Raw genomic sequence first — 14142 nt, forward strand, 5'->3', positions numbered from 1 at the left:
TGTTATGATAAATGAATATGTTATATGTAAAATTCATAAAATATAGGTAACGCTCGCTTAATTACAATTGTTCTACTGTTTCCACAAATAATGAATAAATATTAAAAGTTAATTGTAGGAACGTATAATTAAACGTGTTTATTCACAGATGAGTAGAAAAATATTTTATTTTGATGCTTACAACATATTTCAGAAAAAGATTTTGATTAATTATATTCGAGTTAATTAACAAACACGTTGAACATAGAACTACTTTTTTAGAAGTCGGTAAAATCACGTGCTACAATTCATATTTTTTGTTATTTTCCCGTTCAAATTATAATGTGTTTCCGATTATTTGATGTCAAATCTTCATCATAGAAAATATATAGGCATATGCAAGAATATTTTACCCTTTGATCCCGAGGATAAATGAATAAAAAGCTTTTCCTCAAATAAAACTGTCCATACATATCTACATATATATATGTACTAATATTATAAGGCTAAATAGATTGTCTATTTGCTTCAATGTGCAAATTATAGAAACTACTAATTTCAGTGTTAGATAGCCTATTTATTCAAGGAGGCTATAGATATACTACTTTTTACTCGGATGTGTCAAGTACGAGATTCCTACGAGATGCGGGTGAAACCGCTGCAAGAAGCTAATGCAAATTTTTTGTAGTATGTTTATGTTAGAGCCATGTTTCACCTTCACAGTGGCATGTTCATTCCATTTTAAATTCAATCACGTTCAAGAATCTGAACTCAATTGTAAAATTACCAAGATATAACTTACTCAATTCCATAAATAAACTCACAACTTCAAAGAAAACCCGAGTGTTAGCGCGTGCGGCGGCAATAATTAACCTTTATCTCGGCATAATGCACCAATCAGCTGCAATCCGGCGCATAATGAGTCGCTCTGACCCACTTCTAATGCACGGTCACGTGATACGCGTCCTACGTGTGTGCTAACTTGCACTGCGGCGTTGCTTGCTTTAAAACTACAGTATTGAAAATATTCATCGACTGACTAGTTTTTTTTCGAGTTTATCCCTACTAATGTTATAAATGCGAAAGTAACTCTGTCTGTCTGTCTGTATGTCTGTCTGTTACGCTTTCACGTCTAAACCACTGAATTGATTTTAATAAAATTTGGTACAGAGATAGAGTTGACCTTGAGAAAGAACATAGGGTAGTTTTTATCCCGGACTTTTGAAGAATTCTCTTAGAAATGCGATATAACCGAACTCTACGCGGGCGAAGCCGCGGGCGGAAGCTAGTATTTCATAAGTCGTAACAAACGTCAAACAGTGAAGTTAAACGCTGCCCCTTGTTACGAAGTTTTACCGTGTTACGTCACAAAAATTAAGACAGTTTGGACGCACTATTACTTTTGAGATATATTTCAGACTTTTTTTAAATTTAAATTCCACCTTTTCATGGTTAATGTCCTAAAATGACAACATCAAGGTTATCAGAGAGAGCTACCAGATCTAAACAAAGTACTCGGTGAGTCTGTAAAACGATATTTTGTAATTGACAGACAACCAACTACTTTTGCTATTAGTTAACCCACCTCCACACAGTCATGTGTGAAGTGTAGCTACCAATGAGCCTCGAATGGCACTTCCATTCAAACGTATATATTATATCTACGGAGCTCTGGAAGCGACACCAAACGGCGTGCAACTCGTTATCCAATTGATGACAATGGCTCAATCACGATATAGTTATTGTACGTACTGGAGTGGTACAATTCATTTGTGAAGGTCAACATTTTTGCTGGCTTGTGCGGAGTTTTAAAACGCTGTATTGAAGAATCTGTGTTGGCGTTGTAGTCTACTTTAAATATTTTAGTACTGCTGTGTAATATTTATGTAATTTTCTAGAATTCACCTTTTTATATAACCAATGTATTGCTGGATAATAAAACAACTTTTTATAAAAAAACTGAACATTGAAAGACTGGACTGTTGTTTTTATTTTCCAAATCAGTCCAGGCATCTTCGAGAAATTATTTAACAAAGACAAAAAAATAAAAACAGTTGAAAAGATGTAGATTCATAGATTCACATTTTTTAAATCGTTTAAAAATCCATTATCACACCGAATATAAAAAAATACTACTTATTTTTTAAAATAACTCGAACATTGCAACAATTATGCAAACCCCATTAGCTGACACTATAATTACCAACACACTTAGAACAGAAAATAAGGAATGGATAGAAGAAGGCAAGCTGGACACTTTTAACCCCCATCCCCCATCCGTTGGGGTCTCTCGGGGGATGATCGTGACATTATAGTAATGATAATACCCCCACTAATGTTGAGCTGCTAAGTGCTGGTCATTTGGCTGGAAAACTAATAGTGAAGATTAAATGTTATGATAAGGCTGAGTAAAGTGAACGACTAAATATTTGGTAGACATTAAATTCCGTGTTGTATTTTGTAATAGTTTTGTACTCTGGTACATTTTAGTAACATATCTTTGGAAGGTTCGGACAACAGTGTTTTATGACTGCCAAACAACAATCGTGAACATATTTGTGACCATTTACGATGTTGTTAGTATAATTGAAAACATAAGCTCTCCATTGCAAGAACTTTATACTGATTTGTATCTCACATGGAAATCATAAGCTTACCCAAATACTCAATGAGCTCTTCCGTATCAATCAAATCTCACTCAGCATTTTCGCAGAAAACACAAACAAATTGCAACTTAAAGCTGTTAATATATGAAAATCAGCTTTAAATATTGGATTACTGCACCATTATTCGTATTATTTAATTACCGGCCGAAGTAATTAGTGCCGGAGAACAGTTGACACAATTACTGAACTACCCTCTGAATGAGCGTTCCTCTTTGTCGGCGTTGAGCAAAGAGAATATTTGTTATTGTTTAAAATTGGATCTTTGTAGTGTGTTAAAAATGTTAATCGGTTGAGGTTTCTTTTTAATGGAGTTTCTATAACTTGTGTAAGTATTAAGTTAGATACAATTTAATTTTGTATTATTCAATCCTAGCCTGTTGAATTGGTATATTTGTGCAAATATTATAATTACTTTAGATTTTCATTTTTGAAAACCGTATAATTCATACTTATGATAGATAATAGAATTCAATTTCGATGGATATCTAACTTCAAGCCAATTTTAAACTTTTGCTTGTTTCAAAAATCTTACTCTTATTTTACCATCTAAATTAAATAATTTCCAACTAAAATTTCAGTAACTTGAAGCGCTTTCAAGCAATACTTGTAGTGTATATTAACTTAAAATTATTTATTATGCGAACCACTCCGAGTACTGTGTAAATGAATACTGTTCTACGTAAATTCCGTAGCTGCTATGCTGCTACGAGGCTACGGCGTAGCACTAGCAATGTTGTGTTTGGGTTTATTTTGCTAGAATTTCTCAATTTAGTGGAGTCTGTTTTCTAACGTAACTGGAGAATATTGAACCTAAGAGTTTTAGGTCAATGACTTGCTGAGAAGCGCTGGATATTTTATAAGAAACTAAACAATGAATAACATTGCTGGGTACATTTTAAGTTACAAAGTACAAATTGAGTATTAAAAACATTAACATTATTTCTTAGAGCGTAAATTGACAAAAAAAATCCGGGCATCTTTTCAAACACGGTCGCTCAGTCAAAATGGCTGCTAACACAACTGATAAACTATACATACCGACCCAGGAATCGAACCCTGGACCTCAGTTTCGGCAATCCGGCATGGTGACTATATTGCGCCGTCAAAGTTGAGTACTTTATAATTTCTCCTCCTCCTACGTCACAAATTGCTACACTTATCTCAAAACACACATACCCTTACACCTTCTTACGTCAACTGCATGCTACGTCACTCCTCAAAAACCCGTGACCTTGCCAAGGTCATACTCCTCCCGGGGTCACTCCCACGCCTGGCCTTCCTGTTTATGATCACAACATACTGGATGCTATCCTATCAGGTGCCACTTATCTTTTACTGGCACCTCGTAAACATCCGTCGAGCATCGGGAAATTACGGAGAGGAATTTTTGCGAGTGGGTTCTGGAGTTGGTTTAAGATTAGGAATAAAGAGCATAAGAAGTAGTAGTTAATTATTCTAAAATACAGTAATGATACGTGGTGAGATTCCACTAAAACTATTCGTGAACAAATGTGTTTGTATCGGCGCGAGTCCACTCCTAGAAAGTCGGCGTACAACGTTTTAGAAAAATGTTCGCACACAATCTTACCAACCAATTGAATAAGTTCTTTCAAAAATAATAAGGAACTTATTGAGTGCAGAAAATAAATGATAATTATTTTTGTTTCTACTACGCTTTACTACAGGTCTGCCCCATACCCCAAATGGTCCCTCAATTTAATTTGGCTAATAATTTCTTGGAAACCACAAGAAACAAATGACTTCAAGAAACATGTATATTACATTACTACACCTATTTATGAAGTCTACAATACAAATGAACGAGGAGCATTCTTGATGTGTGAATAATGATCGTCATGTGTCCGGTGTGCGCGCACCTTAAGCTGGCGGCCACCGGTCGCCGGCGACGGCAGCCGGATCGACATTGTGGGGATAGGCGATACCACTACTATGGATACTGATTATTGATTATTTTTATGGTACATAGCTTGTGTATTCTGAAGTGAATTTGTGTGGGTACTCCAAAAAATCTTACTTATATTATAAATGCGAAAGTTTGTTAAGATGAATATCTATGGGGTATGTTTGCAAGTGTTTAACGAGAAAACAGCTCAATGGATTTGATGAAGTTAGGCAGAAATATACATAGCTTGTATATTGGATTACCATGTACTTTATATCCATATCCTGGAAGCAGTTCCCCCAGGTCGTCGAAAAAGCTGGCGAAAGACATTCACCAAAAAATTTTATTAAAAATATTTATTGCTCTTAATTTACGATAAAAATTCTACCAACCAAATCGAGTTAACCCGTGAGCAGCACACAACTAGTAGGGTCTATGAACACGTGCAGCACAATAAGGCGCGGAAACAATTACTTACATTGTATCACAAACGTTTCGCGCTGAATTGAGAGAAGACATTTACTGCGTGCTCATGTACTGGCTGATGACGCTGCTTACAGTAGTTAATCTCTATGAAGGAAATTTGTTTACGATCTAGTTTATATAGGTAACATTTATTCCATTTTATGTTAATATACCTTTAAAACACTTGAACTTCTGAAGCACCACCTAGTTTAGGCAAATAAATATACGTCAACATACGTATACATTTTGAATTAAGATTTTTTTTGCAGAATTATCTAAAAAATTAACAAACGATTTACTTATTCCATCTGTATATCAACTTATCCTCATTGACTAGCTAAAAATAACAATATTCAGTTATGTTTCCTATTTAAAAGTTCGACATTTATACGCATATCTACTTTGCCAACCTTCAAGTCTACTATAAAGCGTCTATCAACATTTTTTTGAAACAACAATCAGTTCCAGTTTTCACCTAAACAGCAAAAGCTATGTTAATCGTTTGAAAATCTACAATAAAAATAATCCAAATAAAATAAAATCCTCAGCTCGTTCGCTCTGATAAGCCGAGGTACCGCTTTATCGCTCACTTTGCGAATTAGCGAGGGATGTTAGCTCTTTATACGATGCTCTGATAAAAGAAAGATACTAGTATTTTATGATGATGTATAAAAATAATTGTATATTGGTCAAACGCTCGAAGTCCAGTTTGATTGGAGTATAAATTAATATTTTCATTAGTTGTCCTGCACGTGTAAAATCCTAGGTAATTAAAATATCCCTTTTACCTCAAACAAACAAAACAAAACTAATTAACATAAACAGCCAATAAACTACGTTTAAAAGGTTAGAAACTACAAGAGAAACAAACACATACGAGTAGGCGGAACTACAACACCTTCCGTGAAAAACAAGTGAACGAACAATCGGATTCGAAAAGTTTATGATTTGAAATAGAGGTCTATTATAAATAATAAATTGTTTATTACTTCACTTTGAACATAATTTTACAATATTTTGCTAAATCTAAAAAGTGCTGATGTATAATTTGCCCGAACTAGGTAAAAACTTGTGTCTCGGGCGTAAAAGTGCTTATTATAATATTTATAGCGAATTAACAATGAATTGCTTTAAGTAACTAAAAACTAGGTCAATGTGACAAATACAGTGTTATTACACATGTTTGTTATAATGCTTACATACTAATTAAAATATAAATAGACATATTGAGTACCTACAATATTTGAGTGTTAATATGCGGGCCTAAAAATAATCAGTAATCCACTATCCCTAAGTAAAATATGAAATTATATAATGAGTAAAAATGATTACAGCTAAATATTATCTAGAGTTTGACGCTATCAGACGCCTTTATAGTCTACGGAGTTTATGTCCCTATATTCAGCGGCTTTTCTAGCAGGGCATTCGGAATATCCCGTCTTGTGATTGTGGGGTTTTTTATAGCGCTTACAGGTTGCACATTTCGGCGGTTCTTCCTTTGAAGAGCACTCTTGAGTCGCGTGTCCTTCTCCTCCACAATGGCCACAAGTAGAGGTAGCAGATTTGCAAGTCTTGGATGCATGACCATACTGCTGACACTTGAAGCACCGAGTCACAAGGGTGAAATCATGTACCGGGCACGACTTCCAGTTTATGTAAAGTCTATTCTGATTCACTAGTGCTTTCCGGACGTTGGCTGGTACTTCAACAATGTAGTTGCAGCTGTCAGCATCCCTTTTTCCTGACTTATGGCTTAATTTACATGAGGTCAAAAATGTATCCTTTGTATATATCATGTTGGAAGTTTGTCGACGATATTTTGTTCGTAAATACATCTAAATACTTCTTTCTCTGCCATATCAGCAGGTACTCCAATAATTATAATACGGGGCTTCCGCTTCTGAGGTTCACTCACAGTAAATGCAGACGTGGAGCGCTCGACAGTCTGCTTCAATTTTAGAATGTCATCCTTGGTCTCCGTGCTTATGATAACACCTCCATTTCTTATTTTCCGAAGTCCATGTATAGTCTTGGTATGGTCACTAGGATATATCGCAACTGAGCTAGTTGCTTGAGGCCGAATAAGGCTTTTTGTACCCTTTACCATGTCTGCGAAGGAAGTGCTTTCCGATTTAGGTTTGATGAGAGTCTCTTGTAGTTTCTGCTTGATTGCTTGATCTCAGTCAAACTAATGGCGAGGTCTTGATTTTCCTTAAACGTTTGCAGGGTGGTGTAGTTCTGGATGGCTTTATGTTTTAATGACTGATATTGCATAGCCATCTGAGAAACTCCGTGTCCTACTTTGCGACAGAGGTTAGTAACTCTTTGTTTTTGTTCGGAATTCATCTTGCCTTCCGAAACCGTTATCGATACCTCATTCAGGCACTGTTCAATGCTAGACATCCAGGATTGAATTTCAGAGGTAGAAAGAACTTCAACTGTTTCATCCTGTGCTCGACTACTGGGTGGTGCTGCTGCTGGTGGTGAAGAGTGATGCGACAGACCACCACGATGGGAAGGGCTGCTATCCATAATTGTAGATAATCACTTTTTAGCCATATTTGTAACAAAAACTGTATAATTTCACAACAAAAACGTTATGTCTCTAGAACTAGGTCACAATAAAAATGGTTAATTATGCTATTTTTAAGTTGCTTTGTTGAGCACGTCTGTATTTGTCCTATTGTAAGCCCATGGCCTGACTTTGGCCAAATATCTATTAGTTTGAGCGTGGGTGATTGGGACCAGTGAATAGGTAACGAATCTTACGGTCGAATGACCACAATGGTCGAATTCACCCAAACTTATGTTACTGAAGTAGAAGGGACTGTCAGACTCTTACTGACTAAAACCTAGAAGCTTGCATTCCAAAGTCGAAAAAATCCTAAGTACTAGCAGGCTTTAAATTGAGCCTAGGCAGGAAAATGTACTTAAAACCAAGAAACTTTTACCCGGATGTGGCAATAGTTACCTCGGGATGCCAGTGAAGCCACAGGCGGAAGCTTGTATGGCATAGCTAATATCTATAACATTTTTGTTCGATTAGATTTATCATCCATGTTAAATTGTTACCTATTAATCCCTACGAATCAACTCTTCAGCAAAAAAATTAAATGTAAAATTAAAATTAAATTAAAAAATATCTTTTTGAATTTGGAACGTGCCTAGACAACAAATTGAGAGGATTATTGCACTCACTTCGGAAGTGCTGTCTCGCTCTATATAACGAAGCCGGTATTGTCGTCTCGCTTTAATTTTCCAGTTCACGCCTGCGCACTGAGGGTTTTCCCGAATGATGTGGGTCGGTCGAAGCTTCGTATGGTGGAAATAATTTTGCAATATTATAGCGATTGTCGGTTCTGGTTTTGGTTTTAGGTGTAGGTAATAATTTTGGAGTTTTGCAAAATGTTAGTGATGGATTGAAATTCAAGTGCAGTTTTTTGAGTTGCAATTTTTTTCTCTGCGTGATCGAATTTTTGGTGTGTAACCTAAAAATAATTTAAATCAAAATTAAACTCTACAAATAACAATAAAAACATTCCTTAACCAATTTAAAGGATGAATTGCAAAAAGGAATGATTATAATATCAGTTACGCAAGAGGGGAGGCGCAGTATACGCAGCTTCGACTATCGGTTGGGCTAGACTCAGCCGCTGGAACCGGCGAGATCTCCCGGGCGAACGTCGTGCGCGGACGAAAACTCCCGGACGCCGGACAAAATTCGATCAGTGCCCTCGTAATAATTAAAAAAAGTAATCGAACTGTCAAAAAATGCGTCTGCCGCGTTTTCGAGCTGTCACATTTGAATTTGGAATTAATTTCTTTTTTATTCGGCCAGTGTGAGAGTGGAGGTTCCGCGTGTGATTGTGACCTTTGTTTTAGAAAAAAAAACGGTATTCGGTTATTGTCACATTATTTTTTATGTTCTAGTGTGGTGACGATTTGTGATAACCGATTCGGACATGCGATTTAGGGTAAGTCTGTTTTAAATATGCGAATAGGTATATAACAATGTACTAACCCTTGCTTGAATATTCATTGTTCTTTATTAAACAACCTGAATTTTTACCGGGTGTGACAAAACTAAAGCAAGATTTTTTTAGAGTAACGGTTATTTCATGGCAAAGGCAACAAGTAGAGACTTCCAATGCTTAACCGGTTTTTCAAAGGCAACAATGTAAGCAACAATTGCGGTACATTTATGTAACTAACGTTCAATGGTGCTATTGTCTACCTATCTCTTTGACCTCAAAGGACTCGAGGATTTAGGTTCATCTCGTCTCGGCTTTACTGGTTTACCTGATCGAGGAGTTTTGATGCTTATCGGATTATCTTCGGTATATGTTTTATGGACTTTTCAAATAAGTGTGTTTTGTGTATTCCTAGTAGATGATACCTGTTATTTGAACAGCTTTAGCAGTCGTTATGGGTAGTCAGAAGCCAGTTAGTGAGTGTGACAATAAGTCTTATTAGTATTGGTTTGCCTGGGTTGAGGAAGTCAGATAGGCAGTAGCTCCTTGTTAAACACTGGTACGCAGATGCATCTGGTTAGACCGACCCCAAACTAGTTGAGAAAAGGCTAGACAGATGATGAGTAGATGTTTTTTTGTCATAGATTCACATTATTCTTTTGGTTCTTCATTAAATTGGCTCCAATGTCAGTGCGTTTCAGTTCCTTTTTTAAGTCGGAAATAATTCGACAAGTTAATTAAAACTACTGTTTAACTACATTTGTTAATGAAGTACTTGTTTGTGGTTGTCAGTACTTATTTAATTGGCGTTGTTGCCACTAATTATGTAATTATGCGACAGCAATTGATTCGATTGACATCAATCGATCACGTGATTTAAGTTAATCATATGTGTATCGTTTTACTTTTGGTCATCGTTAATAAACAGACGTACTGACTGCACATCAAACTACCCTTTTTTAAATATATTTTTTACTTTATCAAAATAATGGAATGTTAATGTTCGATTGGTGAAAGAAAGGGTTTGGAGGAGGATAATACAGGTTTGAGGAAACCTTGACTAGCTTAAGGAAAACCAACCACCGAATAGACGGTAACAAGGAAATTAATATACGTAATGAAAGAATAATTCAGCCCTTCTATTATGAGCACACACACACTATATCACAGTTTCCTATAAAAAATATTCATTCTCATTTTACTAAAATTTTCACACTTTATGAAAAGAAGTCATTGGATTAGTCAGCATACTCCAGTGTTCTATAATTACAAACATTTCACGTAAAGCATTGCCAAGTGCCTCGTTGGTTACAGTAGCTGCAGGCGGTTTCGATTTCGGGGTCAAGCTGAAATCGCTTTGTGGGTCTTAGAAACTTTCACAAAGCAGCCCGGACACTGGAAGTTGAGGTGTTATACCACCGTTCATGAGAGGGCACGTTGAACAGGCAGATTTCTGAAAACTGTAATAAAGGGCTCTTTGGACGATTCAATTTTCAGCTCTATGTAAAACAGTGGTATTTAGCTGAATCTGGTAAAAGCACGAGCAATACTTTTGATACTTTTCCAAGAAGAATTAGCGGAATCTATATCTTTTATTAATAACAAATTATATAGCTAGCATCGCTTACCTCAATCTAACCAGTTCCCGAAATAGTAAAAAATATAGGTACCTACGTTAAAACAGCTACTAAAGTAAAACCTATAGGTACTTAAGCGGAGATTGAATCTCTCTATCTCACTTCCAGTGATATAAGGCCGAACCCTTCGCGTTGTTATCACGTTCTCAGCCTTAGACCTTGAGATAAATAAAGATTTCTAGATTATACCTTCTTTCTCTTTAGTGCTAGTGAACATATTTTATTGAAAATTATCTGTTTTTTGTGGTTCTATGTATCTGCGTCCCGAAGGAATTACTTCTCGCTACTGGTAAAATAGTAGCCTTTGTCTTTTTTCGAGCTCTTAGTCTATCCGTGTGTCAAAATTTATTAAAATTGGTTCAATAGTTTTAGCATGATATACTTACATTATACTTAGTTTTACGTATTTATAATATTACTAGCTTTTGTCCGCGGCTCCGCTCCCGTCAACTGACTTCTCTACTTTACCCTATTTTTTTCATAAGAACCTTCTCCTGACAATAACAAACACAACAAAAAAAGAATTAGCCAAATTGGTCCAGGCGTTGTTGAGTTATGCGCTTACCAACACATTTTGCGATTCATTTTTATATTATAGATTTATTTTGGTTTGGCCGATATTATAGACAAACAAGTATAAAGTTTTATATTTATAATATTAGAAGGAATATTCGAGAATATGCTTTAATTGGAGACTGACAAATAATCATAATGGCTGTCCTATTTGATATTATAATCTTGTTTATGAAGGCTTGTTGTCGAGGGATTATGTAAATTCTCATTATCCTATGTTAATCAGTGTTATTTTAGAAATCAGTAAACATGAAAGATATTAAATTAAATTCAAGATAGCTAAATGTTATTTATATAAAACGGAGAAGACAAATTGTTTTGAGTATTTTGCCTTATTTACCATAAAGTTACTCTTCTCTGAGTGTAAAAAGAAAATAGAAAAACATAAACTGTCTCAAAAAAGTACTTTGCAGTAAAATATAATAGAGAATTATATTTTCCTTGCAACATTCTCTAAAGCGAGAAGGTAATAAATAAATCAGCTGTTTCAAGCGAGGCGCGGGTCGACTGCCACAATAGCGCTCATTTGTTTCTACCATAGAGCAAGAAAACATAGCGGAGATGCCTTAAGGAAGGTAGGTCAGGCACCTTCTTGTAGGCTAAGCAACGTACGGTAGGTGTGATCAGTTAATACAGCTAACGAGACGTTCGGGTTCCTTGTCAAATAAAAACCAATCTGTCGAAGATTGGCCTTGATTGATTGATGATTTTATTTTGGCAATCGTGGGCGAGTTTCATAGAAAGCGTGTTAGGGCGGATCTAGTAACGTTCTTCGTCGTAATTTTGCGTTATGACATATCCGCCTGTTATTTTGTTCTCCATGGATCCTACAGCGGCCATTTTCTTTTAGCGCAACAAATATGGCGCTGTATTTGTTGTCATTAGTAGGGTTTTTCCTGAAAAGGTTTTAAGTAAAGTTTGGAGTGCTAAACACAGTAAATTAGGTGTGAAATTGTTTGTCCCTTTTCGTTTTCCAAATTCTGATGAGTGGTTTTCAGACCGCTGATGGTTTTTCCGCTGCTGGTGAAATTGCAGATGCACCTATTATGTAATCAGATACGATTGTTAGTTTGTTTCTGTATTTTTAAAACCCATATCTGAAATGATTTAGATTCAATTTACAATGTACTGTTCTTACTTAATATACAAAAGTGAAAGTAAAGCTGTCTGTTGCGTTATATCAATATTGGTACACATTTGTGTACGTGAGTCGACTTGGCTAAGCTAGTTTTTAGTCGGGTAAAAAAGTAGCTTGTACCCAGATGGAACCACGGAGAACTAGTGGTTTAATTCTTCTTGGATTCTCTCAATTTAACTAAAGAATCCTAGAAAATCTTCCGTGTGAAACTTTTCATTAAAAAACTGAAATCGAGACTTCGAGAGTTCTTGCTGTTTGTGGCAATATCCTTAGCAATCGTTTTTATTCCCGTTAGTGGCGGCGCATACGTCACAATGGACGTTTATAGCCTTTGTGGGGGTGTGAACGCGGATCTTTGTACAACTTCGCACAATAGGATAATGTAGGACAATGCTGTAAGCGTGTGAAAATGTATTGGTTTGCAGATTAGAAGGGCTTTTGGAGAGGTACTTTCTTGTTGCTGAAGGAAATTGTGTTTTTTTTTCACTATGAAAATTCTTGTTAATAGGCTATTTGTGCCATAAAGTTAATGTTATGAAAATATAATGGTTTTCAACTATGCCCTTGTGTACGTAGATAAGAAGAGCTGAGTAATTTCAACAATAATGCTACGAGATATCTGTTTTAAAATGGTAGAATTAATTTAATTCACACTCTAATTCATTTTTTGTACATCTAACTTGATGATCACATTCAGATCTGCCTTCATCTACCATTTTACTTTTACCAAAAAAATCGCATCAGCTTCCCTCAATTTGAACGCAAAAAGGTCACATATCTGGATTACATTACCTGTGCGATTGGATTGTCTCTGGCATTTCTTCAATATCTCACGTCTTTATGGGCTGAGCCCCCGGCTTGCCCCGGCCTGCCGGCACAATGATTTGTTGGCAATACACACTCGCTTGTGTAGGGAAGAGGCAGTAGCGTTTGAGGGTTATCGAGATGTGATTTGAATTTGTAGATCGTTTGTGCTTTTTAGGGTTCCATAGGCAAAGTTTACCTTTTGCATATGGGACTCTAATACGTAGTGTTACTAAGAATTCGTTGTCCGTTTGACAAAAGGCTGTACCTCATGAACTGTGATAGTTGGTCTGACAGGTGATGTATTTCTTTTGCCGCTGATCATCAAATGAAAACTAGAATATAATAAATGTTTGGGGAGAGTTTCCATTACATCAGACATTATTTTTTTTAGCAATTTTAAGCAATGTTAGCTACATGTTCTGCCTAGTCTTTTCCTAACTTTGTTGGGGTCGGCATTCGGATTATTACAACACTAAATATTACCTATATCTATAGTAGGTATGTACTGTCCATAGTATTGTACAGTACCTAAAAATAAACTATCTATACAACGTGCCGTGTTGCCGGTCAGAATACGTAACTACGAGCTTAGCAACTCCAGTTGATCCCACAAACACTGGTGACGTCTATTGATGTGTGTCTATTGTTTACAGATACATACATGCATATACATAAACTTTATATCAATGGGAACTTTGTGTATAGGTACACCTACTGTGCTCCGTTTGAGTAGGCGTTTAACTAAAGGTTAAACGCCAAAAATAATGAATTAGCCGTTAATTTTGATAGAACGTTTAAAAAGTGCAGCAGTGTGAATAAATGATTTTGAGGTTGAATACAAATACATATTTAAAGAAATAAACTGCAACTGAAAATATTGACTCGATTGATTAAGTTACTGTGGCTATTGAATTGCCATTGATTTTCGCCTGGATTTAATTTAGTTTTGAAATAAAAAGTCATGTCAAGAGTTGTGCTTAAGTTAAGTGCCTGCGCAAATAGA

At 35.9% G+C, this 14142-nt stretch overlaps 1 protein-coding gene and 1 pseudogene across 1 annotated transcript in view; one reads left to right on the forward strand and one right to left on the reverse strand.

Moving 5' to 3' along the window:
- Positions 1-6367: 6367 nt before the first annotated feature.
- Positions 6368-7545, reverse strand: LOC124637842 (annotated as a pseudogene).
- A 1128-nt stretch (positions 7546-8673) lies between these two features.
- The window catches only part of LOC124637440, an 80963-nt gene continuing 75494 nt past the window's right edge, over positions 8674-14142 (forward strand). Inside the window, exon 1 of the mRNA XM_047173928.1 lies at positions 8674-8987. The gene's annotated coding sequence lies outside the window, so the exon portion shown is untranslated. The remainder of the gene's footprint in view (positions 8988-14142) is intronic.

Source organism: Helicoverpa zea, chromosome 16 (genome assembly GCF_022581195.2).
Source record: "Helicoverpa zea isolate HzStark_Cry1AcR chromosome 16, ilHelZeax1.1, whole genome shotgun sequence".
NCBI classification, from domain to species: Eukaryota; Metazoa; Arthropoda; class Insecta; order Lepidoptera; family Noctuidae; genus Helicoverpa; species Helicoverpa zea.